This window comes from Neovison vison, chromosome 13 (assembly GCF_020171115.1).
Source record: "Neovison vison isolate M4711 chromosome 13, ASM_NN_V1, whole genome shotgun sequence".
Classification (NCBI taxonomy): Eukaryota; Metazoa; Chordata; class Mammalia; order Carnivora; family Mustelidae; genus Neogale; species Neogale vison.
Window position 1 is genome coordinate 152,188,994 of NC_058103.1, and position 12,007 is coordinate 152,201,000.

The window sequence follows — 12,007 nt, forward strand, 5'->3', positions numbered from 1 at the left end:
TGAAGGTGGCCTATATTTCTGAAAATCAGTAGGAAACTCAAAAATAATTAAAATGCACTAAGAATGGTTCATGATGTAAAAGCTAAATTTTCTCTGGAAAATAAGTTTTCATAGGCATCTAGAGATAACTGAGTTTCAGAGTATCCAGGGTTTTTATAACCATGGAAAATACGGTAATAACACAGCTGTAAATAGAAATGCTTTCAAAACAGAGATTTGGCTTTTATTTCCCTGGGATTAAAGCCCTGTTTTATTCATGGAGTGGTTATTATGAAAGGCTTATTAATAATTACGAGAGCAATTTTTTAGTAATTACTTGAGGGAATAAAGTTTGAAAGCAGAGCTGACTTGGAGAGAGGAGTAACTGGAGCAGCAGGTTGTTTGGCTTGTTTATCGTTAGAGCGGAGCGTGTGTGTCCCCTTCTGGAGAGACCACATCGAGTGTCCTCGCCGACCTACGCTCAGGGGGTGTCCTGTGCTCAGGGGGTGTTGCCTGGGGCCGGGCTTCGGGCCCCTGTGCTGGTGCCGGCCGGGTGGGGAGCCCGCTGTGGTGTGCTCCCTGCTAGCGGGGGAGAGTGTGCTCCGTCCTCTCCTGTCCCGGGGAGGACAGACAGACGGGATGAGCTCCTGGCAGCCCCCTGCTCGCGTGTCAGGAATGCTTGCGGCACAGGGACCTGAAAGGCTTCCGAATGACGACGTTAACAAATGCAGCAGGAATCCGGAGTTGGCAGACTGGGACTGTGGTCAACAGGGCCGGCCAGGACCAGGAGCCAGGCTTCTTGTTGTCTGTTTTGGTCTCATGCTTTTGGTGGCAGATCCTGGTGCACCTGCAGGCCCTGCCCAAGCTCTAGGCCGCTGGAAGGGGAGCAAGGGGAGAAGAGCCCCCGAGGGGCCCTGCACGTCCGCGGCCAGAGTGTCCGGAGGCCAGAGGACAGAGGGGGTAGCCTTCCGGCATTTAGGGGGGATGGCGCAGAGAGAAGCGCTTGCACAGTTGAGGAACAAACCAGTCTGGGCTCCTTCCCCGGATGCCTCCTCTTCCTCTGTCTTTCCATGGGGCACAAGACAAATCATTTGATTGCTGCTTTTTTATTGCTGTTTTATCTTTTTGCTTCCCAGGCTTGCCCTCATGGGATATTTACAGAAGTGGACACATTGTGCACATCGATTCCATTTTGGTCTTATACAACTTCACTTACAGCAAACGGCCTTTTTAGGGATCCAGAGCTGCCTGTGTGGCCTTGGAGTGCACAGACTGCGGCCTTGCAGATGTTGAGTAACTGTTCCTGTGAAAATAGTCCTATTTCCGAGGGGGGGCCAGCATTCTCCCAGGGAGTCAGAGCTGCTTTCTGTAGGAGTGAGGCCTCAAGCTGCCGGGGACCAGGGGATTCACAGAGGACAGTCCACACTTGGGGAGTTAGGTGCAGGGCAGGCCTCGAACGGGTGGAAGGGAAGGTGAGGAGGGCGGGGGAAGCCGTGGAGGGCTGCCGTCAGGAGGCCTGTTGTGGAGACTAGCTGTCCCTGAGCAGTGGGGCCCCTGCCGTCTGTCCTTCAGCTCCACCCAGCCGCCCTGTCTTCTCCCTCCCTGACCAGCAGAGCCAAGGCTGGGTTTTCCAAATCCTAACTTGAAGGCTCTGGAAAAAAGTCTTAAATTTTTAGAGGTGTTTTTACTGTTTATAAGGAATTAGAGGGGGGTTGAGAATTGCAGAAAGACCCCATTACAGGCAGTGCAGAAACAGTCTCGTTGTGTAAGTACAACTATACGTAAATGTGCTACTTTGAACAGAAACGCACGTGATGTGTGTTGGTTCATCACCTTTGCTTGTTTGTGCACTTGCTATCTTGTGAACATCTTTCCGTGTCCTGGAACGCTGGCATCCTGTGCCGTCTGGAGTCCGCTTGGTTCCTGAGTCCGGGAGCGTGAGTTCAGGTAGTGGGATACCTCGACTTCATGGCAGCCTCTGACGGCCGCACGGCCCATGTGGTGCACCATGGCCTCGCCCCTGGTGACACACTGCTGTTCTGTATGTGTGACCTTGCAATTTCAATGCGGGCTTGTCATTCTGTAGGGTTGGTAGGTTGGAGGTGTGCCGTTCTCCCTGCCCTCACCAACGTTTGTCTTTTCTACTTCTACTGTGTACTGTGTGTTCAGTCTTCACCCTTGACATAAGGAACAGAAACTTGGAGAAAATGTTGCAATCTCCAGACATCCGAAGACGCAGGCAGAAAGCACAGTCAGCGCTTGTGGGGACAGGGTTTCTAAGCCAGGGTTTCTAAGCCAGGGTTTCTAAGCTTGTCACTTGAAGGCTGCCTGGTGTCTGTCCCTTGGCCCTGCACCCATCTGTCTCTGCAGCCTGCTTCCTCATTTTGTGTAAGGCCCAGAGTAGCCACTGTTGGGTATGCTCTTACCATGGTCTTACATGGTCACTTAAGACTGGTTGTGGCCAGAAATGACTTTTTTGCCTGTTTCTTTAGCCTAGTTTGGCTGGGCTTGTAATGTGGTCTGTTGCTGGTTACCTTGCTAGGAGGGACAGAGTTCTGTGTTTTCCAATTGTGTCTCTGCCCTGGACTGGAGGCACAGTCCAGGTGGGCTGTAAGGTGGGTTAGCAATGAAAGAGTTCGCTTGGTGTGTTGACACAGTGCATTCCTTTCCAAGGGTTACGTTTACCTAATATGATTCTACTATTCCAGGTATGACCATAGACTCACTGACCCTTCACATTTTGTTCCAAGGTTCTGTTGATTTTATCTCTGCTTTTGTTGACGTTTTCCGTTCTAGATTCGGCCCTTTGGGTGGCCAAGAAGAGACACCCGCTACCTCAAACAAAGTAAGATTGTCATGCTGCTGAGCTCCCAGGCTGGTGAAATGTGGCTCGCTCTTCAGAAAAAGGGCCAGAATTGAGGAAGCTCTGTGTTTTCCCTCTCGAGGCTTCAGATTTTCTGTGCCCTCCACTGCACTGTAGCTCAGCCTCCTGCCTGCTGACTGTACGGGGTCCCCTGATGGCAGCCTCAGCCCCTGGCTTAGCTCTGAACACCTTGCTGGTTAAGTCTGCATACTTACTGATTGTAGATTCCTGGGAGAGGAATGTAATTGTCCTCCTGTATTTTCCCTCGTGAGGCTGTAATTGTCCTCCTGTATTTTCCCTCCGACCTGCCCAGGATTGGCTCTGGCTTCTGTGCTGTAGCCAGGGAGGTAATGGGACACAGAGGACTGTCCGTTCCATGGGTGGCTGTTTGCACAGGCTTCACAGAGGTGCGTCTCCTGGTTAGCAGCTGCTGCCATATGACAAACCCACCGGGAGAGAGTGGGGAGAGTGGGTGTTTCTGCACTCTCGTCAGTAACGGTACGGTTCTTCTTATCTTCTCTGCCTTTGTCAGTGGGGAAAAAAATCTGAAAGAAGCAGGAATTGGTTTTCTTTTTTTCTGTCTTTTTACATTCTATTTGTGGCAATATTTCTTTTTTTTTTAAACAGGTCACTTCTTTATTGGAAATCTATTCTATCTGGCTTGGTACTAGTTAGAGACAGAAATGAAACCTGGACTCTGATCTGATGTGGGCGTGAGTTAATCCTGTGGCCAGATCTGAGGGGGTTACGAGACCTTCTGGAACACTTTGTTAATCTTTTCTTCAGGCCCCTGGCCTTGACCTGCGTTTCTAGGTTCACTCTGTAGCTCCTCCAGCAGGTGCTTGCCCACGGTCCTGGCCCTGTCTCTCAGTCTGGACTCCAGAGCTGCCCTCCTTGGGGCTTTAGGCAAGCCTTGAGTGTTCGTGACTTTTACCACTTCCTTACCCTGGTGTGTCTTCCATCCCACTTATTGTCTCCGGGCCCAGCTCTCAGCCAGTTCATGTTGCTGTCTCCTTTGGGTAATTTCTGCACCTGTTTAAACGTGGAATTTTCATGTGTGCAAAATGAACAAAACCCTTTTACATGGTCTGCACATCTTCATAATATTGCTTTGTGGTGGGCAGAAAAGATGGTTTTATCTCCCCTTTTTACACATGGGAAAAATGATTCTAACAGTTAAGTAACTAGCCCAGCATCACATTATCTTGTAAATGAAATTTGTTCTTAGAGCCCTCTGTCTTCTGCTTGCAGACCAGTGCTCGATTTCCCTACTCCACACCATTGTTTCCCAGCTTGAGAGCGGGAGTCAGAGAGGTGCCGGCGTGGAGTACTGACTCTGTCCGTGCTGTAACCGGTTCTGTCACTGTCTGCTTAAACAAGGTCCCGCTACCTGTACCTTAACCATCTCCGTGGTGGAGGAGAATCTCGAACGTCCCACTGATCCTTAAGGGGGTGCTTGTGGACCGTTGGTGGAGGCTGCGTGCCCGTGCTTGCGGGGACCACGGACAGTGCCACCGCGACAAGTCGGCCATCCTGGTGGGGATGGTGGCATGTATGAAGGGGCAGAAGTGGGAGGCTGGTGTTGTAACATTTTTTCAAACTTATTTTAAGAAGCCAGAAATTTGGATTTTCATATGAAAAAGTTATGGTTTTTCCATGCTGGAAATTAAACTTAAAATGTTAAAACGCTATGGGACAAGCATAGTCTGCAGACCAGCAGTGTGATCCCCACACTAGGAGGTGAGCTGTACCGCCTGATTGCAGCAGCAGCCGGTTAGCCTTGAATGGGTGGCTCTGCGGTCCCTTGGGCCTGGTTGTGCTATGTCACATAGTAGACCTCAGCGTCTTTTCTCAGAGTCTGAGCCACCTGTGGGATCTTCCGCTAGTCGATCACAAGGATATCATTTGTTATCAGCTCATTTCAGAAGTGTGATAACACAAATTACCTACTTTTGCTAGTTTAAATTACCCATTTGTCATGGTTCCCATGTGTTGTTCATTACCTGTCCTTTAAGGATGGAATTCTAGGAACTTCTGGTTAGAAGAGGCAGAATTACCCAGTCTGCTTCTCTATTTGGTGCACAGGTCTCTCAGCAACACTGTTTAATTTGTTCAGTTGACAAATACTGGGTACTCAACGTTTCTGGCAAATGTGAGATGGCTGAGAGAGCATCTCTGTGCTCGAGAAAGCACACAGTGTAGTAGTGCGGACATGGTGGCGACTACGCAGGTACCGCGCTTTGTTACGACACAGCAGTCTGGGCCAATCAGGAGACGGGATGGGGGACTTTAATGTACATCATTATGAACCGTGATAGAAGAGCATTTGCATATGGTACTGTAGGGCTGATGGAGAGCACCCAAGGAGGGACCAGCTTGAAAAGGGTGCAGACCTCATTGGAGAAGGGCGGTTCAGCCCCAGGATACCCAGAAGTTTGCTGTGTGGCCATGCTGGAGCGGGCCTGGGGTTGCTGGGGCAGGTGGGAGGCCCCCCCCTGGAGTGCAGGCAAGGGACTTAGGGAAGCAGCAGCCAGCGCTGAGATTGAGCTGGCCGGGCAGTCACCCTTCAGGATGCCCAGGCCACATGGGGGCTCGCAGAGGAAGTCCAGAAGCTGGCAAGACACGGCTTTCTGCGCAGGAGTGTCTTGGTCCATGTACAAGCATGGGTGGAAGTCCTTCCGAGTGTGCGGCTCATTACGTGGAGGCTGGTTCTCAGGTTGGGTGGGCTGTTGTGACACTAACGTGTGTGTGTACTTTTTATGTGTTGCGTCATGAAGTGTGTGCACATCAGAAGATCTGAATAACTCAGCGAACCTTTATTCCTCGACGACCTTCAGTGAATGTAATGAGCAGATGATGGTGGGACGAGGTCACGAACAGACAGGCTTATTTTGTTTTGAGCGAGTATCTGCCAAGTACCTCTGGTTGAGTAAATGTGGTCTGTCCGTTCTTTCCAGTGGAAATGGTGTTCTTTGGGAGAAGTAGCTAATTTAGCTTCCAGTTCAAACCATCACACAAGTGTTTTCCTTAGGCATTCATACTCTGGTTTGAGAGACGGGCTATTGCACATACTGTCCATCTCATCGTCACACAGAAAATGAAGGTTTGATGTCAGTAGTTGAGACTTAACTAAAATGAACACCTTTTCTGCTTCATCACAGACGTTCTTAATGAGGCAGGTATTTTGTGCGAAAACGAGCAGGCGATGAGCATGAGGACAGGTTGGTCCCACTGCCTTGAGCTCTGCTGGGACGCCAGCTGTGCACCCACTGTTGTTCTGGTGCCATCAGTGCGTGTGTCAAAGGGGTGACAAAGCACATAATGTCTGAGTTGACTTTGCAGGTTCTGAAAAGAATTTTAGGGGCCTTCTGGAGTCCAGAGACCACTGGCATGGGGTAAGCATGGAGGCGGAAGGCAAGCAAGAGGATCTGGGTGAGAAATGCTGTGGTGGATGGGCAAGATTTGGGGGTAGCAATAGAAGTGGACAGATTCAAAAGATGTGTGACTGGTGTCAAGGACGCTGCCTAGTTGTGATGGCGTGCGCCTTGCGGGGGCGCTGCTGCTGGTCACTGAGCTAGGGGACACCAGAGGAGACGGTATGTGGGGTGGGCGGGGGATGTCACAGGGATCTGTTTAGGTACTGGCGAGTTTGGGAACACAGCTGTATTCAAAGACTGTGGTTCTGGAGCCCAGAAGACCCAGACTGTAAAGGACGGTTTTGAGATCATTGGTACAGTCTTTTGAGGCCACAGGAATGATGAAGACTCTTGAGGGGAGCAGTATGGTGAGAAAAGAAGTGAGCTAGCTGTGAAGTCTCAGGAACTCTGACGATTGAGGAGCAGGCAGAGGAGGCCTGGCTGGATCAGTCGGTAGAGCATGTGACTCTTGTTCTCAGGGTTGTGAGTTCAAGCTCCATGTTGGGCATAGAGCTTACTTTAAAAATCACAAAAATCAAGATAGGCAGAGGAGTAGAGGCTGGCTAGGAAGCCAAAACAGGGCTGCCAGAAAGTATTACGGACTCCAGCAAACTGGAGGTAGACGGGCGTAAAGGATCTTGAATTTTCCTCTCCTTGCAAGTTAACAAAGTAGCCGGACTTAGTTTCATAGGTGTGGGCAGTAGCTGGGCAGTAGCCGGGAGACTCGATCAGAGACAGTGGATGGTTTATTACCCACAGCAAAGCAGTACCGGCATTTCTGTCGGTTTCCCAGGCCCCCGTTTCTCCTGGTGAGTTTGAAGAGGGCCAGATAGTGCGTGTAACACGCACAGTGGTTGTGTTACAGGAAAGGAGCTCAGATTAAGGGGACCCAAATCTTTCATAATGGACGGTAGGTATGCTTGCCTTTTCTCGAGAAGGAGATGCTGTCCGTATCTTCAAGGCCCTTCACTGTATTAACTTTGAAGAATATTCTGGAACAAAGGCAGTTACTGTGCTTGCAGGTCATGCTGAACTGTGCGGTGGGAGACGGGGAACATGGTCTTCCACCGCCCATCTGAAGTGGCTGGTGAGGGCGCTGGGAGGAAAGAGCCTGACAAGGGCCGGAATGGCCGGCTCTCTTGGCGCGTGCAGAGGGGGGGTCACTGGGGTTTTAAGGCTAGAGATCAGGTTCGTGTCACGGACAGAACAGTGAGTGGAAGTCCGGAGAACGGACTTCGAGAAGAGGGTGATTCTCAGAAAACCTTGTCCCGAGCCTCAGAAGGAAGTCGCGGCCCTGCGCCTCTCCCTGGGGCTGGAGGCCGCCGCCCGGGGAGCCGGGGCAGGGCTGTGGCGGCGCGAGAGGCTGGCGGGCGACTCCGCGTCCTGCCAGGTGCCAGCAGCGGGGGAACGCCGAGCGCCTTCCGAGGTGGGCACTCGGTAGGGCCACCGCTGCCTTCTCAGATGGGGAAGGAGAGGCTCCCGGGCCGGGCTCGTGGGCGCCGGCGGAGGAGCAGGAGGTCGGGCGGTGTCTCGGGAGGGGAGCCGCGGTGTGGGGAGCGCGGGGAAGGCACAGAGAGGCCCTGCTGAGGCGGCTCCGTGTTCACGCTGGCCGCGGTGTCTCCGGGGTCGTGGGTTCCTTTTCCTCCCTCCTCCTCCACGGGTCAGCGCCGGGGAACCCGCAGTGACTGTCCCAGCCGCGGGCCGGCAGCCGACTGGGAGCCTCGCGCGCCGCCGTGGGGCGGCCGCTGGGGAAGGTGGGCGCGCGCTTGGCCGTGTGACCCCGCCGTGTGACCCGGGGCGTCCGTCGGAGCAGCCCGCCCAGCGACAGCGACAGCCAGCGCTGACTCGCGCGCAGACTCCGGAGGGGTGATCCCCGCGGCGCGGCCCCCCGGCCTCCGCGGGGCGGGGGTGGGCAGGGTGGGGGTGTGCGCTGCGCTGCTCTCCCGCAGGAGCAGGGCCTGAGCGCGGGCCCTCGCCGCGGCGTGGACGCGCTCGGGGAGGGTAGCCGGACGCCCCCGGGCCCCCAGCCGGAGACCGCAGGCGGCTTCCGGCGGTGGGGGCGGACGGGGAGCGCTGCTGCTCTGAATGCCCCCGGGGCGGGACGGGCCACGGGGCGGGGAGAGCGCCCAGACTGCTAACCCCTCGCAGGTCCCTTGCTATCCTTAGCGGCCTGGAGGGGGATCGCCGCGGGGTTCGCTCCTCGGTGAAGTGTCTGCCTCCGCCTCGCGTCGTGAGCCCAGGGCCTGGCGTCCGGACCGCGAGCGCGCCAGCGAGAGAGAGAATGGGCGCATGCGCGAAGCGGGGTGGGGAGGGCGGTGGGAGGTGCGGAGGCCTCGCGCCTCGCATTTGGCGGCGGGTGCTTATGGCTGAGCGAGCCACACGTGCGGCTTCGCGCGTCTCGGTGACTGGCCGGCCGGTTCCCGCCCACGCGCTCTTGCGTGCGATCCTGAACTTCCGGGGGATCCTGAAGTTCCGGGGGATCCTGAACTTCTGGGGGATCCTGAACTTCTGGGGGATCCTGAACTTCCGGGGGATCCTGAACTTCCGGGGGATCCTGAGCTTCTGGGGGATCCTGAACTTCCGGGGGATCCTGAACTTCTGGGGGACGGAGTTCAAAGCCCGCGGGACCACTAAGGTGATGACGGAAGCAGGAGCCCCGGCCCCGAAGAAGGCCGCGAGGCCCGGCAGAACCGGGTGGGGCGGCGCGTCTTCCGTCCCGCGTCCCCACGCGTGTCTCCGCCCCGCCTCGCTCCCGTGGCGCCCGCGCTGTCGGACGCCTTGCTGAGCCACTCGGGATGCCCGTGGCCAGAGCTCTCTCGGCTGGAAACGGTCCCCCTGGAGTTTGGGAGGCTTCGCTCCGTGGCCGCTCGGCTCCGCGCCGCTCCCCCCCGCAGGCCGGGCTGCCCCGCGTCCCGGTCGGCGCCTCCGGTCGCCCCCCCCCCCCCCGTGGGCGCCGTCGTGCCCGTGCTGTCGGCCAGAGCCTCTTGGTGGGGTTTGTCTCTGTCGTACTTGTGGCTGTGTGACGTCCTTTCGTTACTCTTCTCCGCGGGTCTCAGGAGCGAGCGGACAGAATTGCCCGGTTTGCCGTATTTTATTAGAAGTTTGAGTAAGTGCCTTTTGTGAAGATCTTTAAGCAAAAAATATTCGCGTCAGCGTGTTTCCAGACGGTTAACTTCGAGAAAGCCGGCCCGTGGGTTTGCGTCCGGGACAGTTTCCGTCCTCGGTTCGCCGCCCGCGGTTCGCCGCGTCGGGGCCGGGGCCGGGGCGCTGACCGCGGAGGCCGAGAGCTCGCGCCCGCGCCGGCTCTTACGGTCCCGGAGACTCGCGGCGCGGCTCGGCGCCTGCGGCCCGTGTTGCGGGCGAGAGCACGACCCGGCCTCGGCCGCTCTCGGGTCGCGCCTGTGGTGCGTGGCGGGGACAGGCGGTCAGTGCGGTGTGTGGCTGCGGGGCCTTTGGTCTCCTCACCTAGAACTTGGTCCGCCCTTAACTCCTGGGAGGTAGACGTCAGCCCCAGCCGCGCCGACGGAGTCCCGACCCACCTTGTGTTCGCTGGACGCGGCGGCCGGTGTGCGACGGGTGTGCGACGTGCGCGCCGCCCTTACCGCCGCGACAGTCAGCGGCGACTCCCCCGTGCCGTGGAACGCGGCCCGTGGTCAGACTTGCTGTCGCCTCCAGCGGTTCGCACAGGCCGGTGGCGACTCCGGCTCCGCGTCCCGGGCGGCCGGCGCGCGCCCCTCGCCGCTTTCTCGGTGCCGCTCTGGTGTCCGCGCAGCCCCGCGCTCGCTCGCTCCTCGGCGGGTCCTCTTCGTGCCGCGCTGCCCCGGGGGCGGGGGACGGGGGCGGGGGCGGCTGCCTCAGCGTGCGGGGTCCGCAGGTGCGTGTCCGCGAGGACCCCGCCGGCGGGCTCGGCTCTTCCCGTGCCTCCGAGCGGTGCCGTCTCTCCCGTCCGGGCGTCGGCGGCTCCGCGTCGGCTCCGCGCGGTCCCGTCTCGCCGAACGTTCCAGCGCCGCCCAAGGCCCTTTCCGTCGGGTCCCGCCTGCGGCAGATGCGAGCGACGCCTCCCTCCTCTGTCTCCCGCTTCCGCGCCTCTGTGAGGGGAACTTGCTCTTCGGGTCCTTGAAATGAGGAAGGACGAGGTTACGGACCGGTGTTTCCCGTGTGAGTCTCCAGGGTCCGGACTTGCTCGAGGAGCGGTGGCCGTCGCCGAAGGGGTTTCCAGCGTCCTCGCGGCCTAAGGGCTGCTGTGTTTGAAGCGTCAGCGACTCCGATGCTCCCGCGGACCCGCCGCGTTCCCGTCGGGTTCTGGCGCGGGATGGCCCAGAGGAGGGAGGGACTCGGGAACTCCGCGGGTTCCTCCCGTGGTTGGCGCCACAGCAGCTGGACAGGCCGGGCCGTACTGGCGGGTCGTCATCTTCGGGGCCTTTTCACGGAACAGCGCCGGGAACACGTTTTTAGAAGGAGAAAATGAATCACAAGTGTGTACCTATGATTCCAATTGAAATGGAGGGTTTTTTTGTTTTTAAGTTAGCTGCTCTGATTTTACGCTTTTGCATCATTACCCTTAAAAGCCCTGGTTTCCGGGGCGCCTGGGGGGCTCAGTGGGTTAAAGCCGCTGCCGTCAGCTCAGGTCGTGATCCCAGGGTCCCGGGATCGAGTCCCGCGTCCGGCTCTCTGCTCAGCGGGGAACCTGCTTCCCTCTCTCTCTCTGTCTGCCTCTCTGCCTGCTTGTGATCTCTGCCTGTCAAATAAATAATAAAATCTTAAAAAAAAAAATCCTGGTTTCTAGCCACAGTAACACAAGTGCTTTTTGCCTGCCTTCCCTCGTGTAGGGCAACTTCAGGCTGCACTCTCTGTGCTGATACCTGAACGTAGTTTTCTTTGTGGTACTTTTTGTCCTTTTTACATGTCTTGCTAGGGAGGTAATAGCCAAAATGTTGTGGGAGTAGATACGGACTTTTCAGTTTGTCCTTCCATTGTTCTTTCTGGAGACAAAACATATGTTGCTTTCCATTTAATACGTTTCTAATATTTTTAAAAGTTCTGGTAGTATCTTCAAGTAATATCTTAAAGATAGTAAAATTAAAATATGTATTTAATATATAACTTAAAACTTTATAATTGTTATACCATATGTGTGTTTTTATACTTTCTTAAATGCCTTTTCTTACTGAAATGGTAGGGCGCTGTGAACATTGTTTTGCACAGCGTTTTCTCAGAGTGGTATGTTCTGGAGACCATTCCTAACCGACATGCAGACATCTTCGTCCCTTTAGACAGCAGCGGCAGGGGCGGCTGTGTGGACCGCCAGGGCTCATGCAGCCGGGCCCGCACTGACTCAGTCTCAAATCTGGTGTGAGACGTGGGTGTGATTGAAAGCTTGAGGGCCTTGGAGTCTGTGTCTCTGATATACTTAAACGAGAACTCCAGGGTGAGTGACAATTAGCATGAAGTGATTTTGACTCCAATAAGCACCCTGATTTAAACTAACCACTTTCGATGGCAATCTTTAAAATTTATTGAAATTTATTACAGACTTCTGTACAGTTCAGGAATGTTTTCATTACTATATTTAATTCAGATTTTCTGTGTCTTCCCTGAATATTGAGTATTGGTCAGTCTCACGTGCCTATTTCAGAAATGTGCAGCTCTTTCACAAATGTTTAATCTGCTTTTTTAGCACCTTGACTGATATATGGGAAATTCAGATTTAAAGTGAACCTGGTATTAACATAAACGGTGTTTTCCTCTG

General features: G+C 55.3%; 1 protein-coding gene across 1 annotated transcript in view; it reads left to right on the forward strand.

Annotated features, from left to right (window-relative positions):
- IREB2 (iron responsive element binding protein 2) overlaps window positions 1–12,007 on the forward strand; it is a 42,702-nt gene that overhangs the window by 2,825 nt on the left and 27,870 nt on the right. The gene's annotated exons all lie outside the window — the stretch shown is intronic.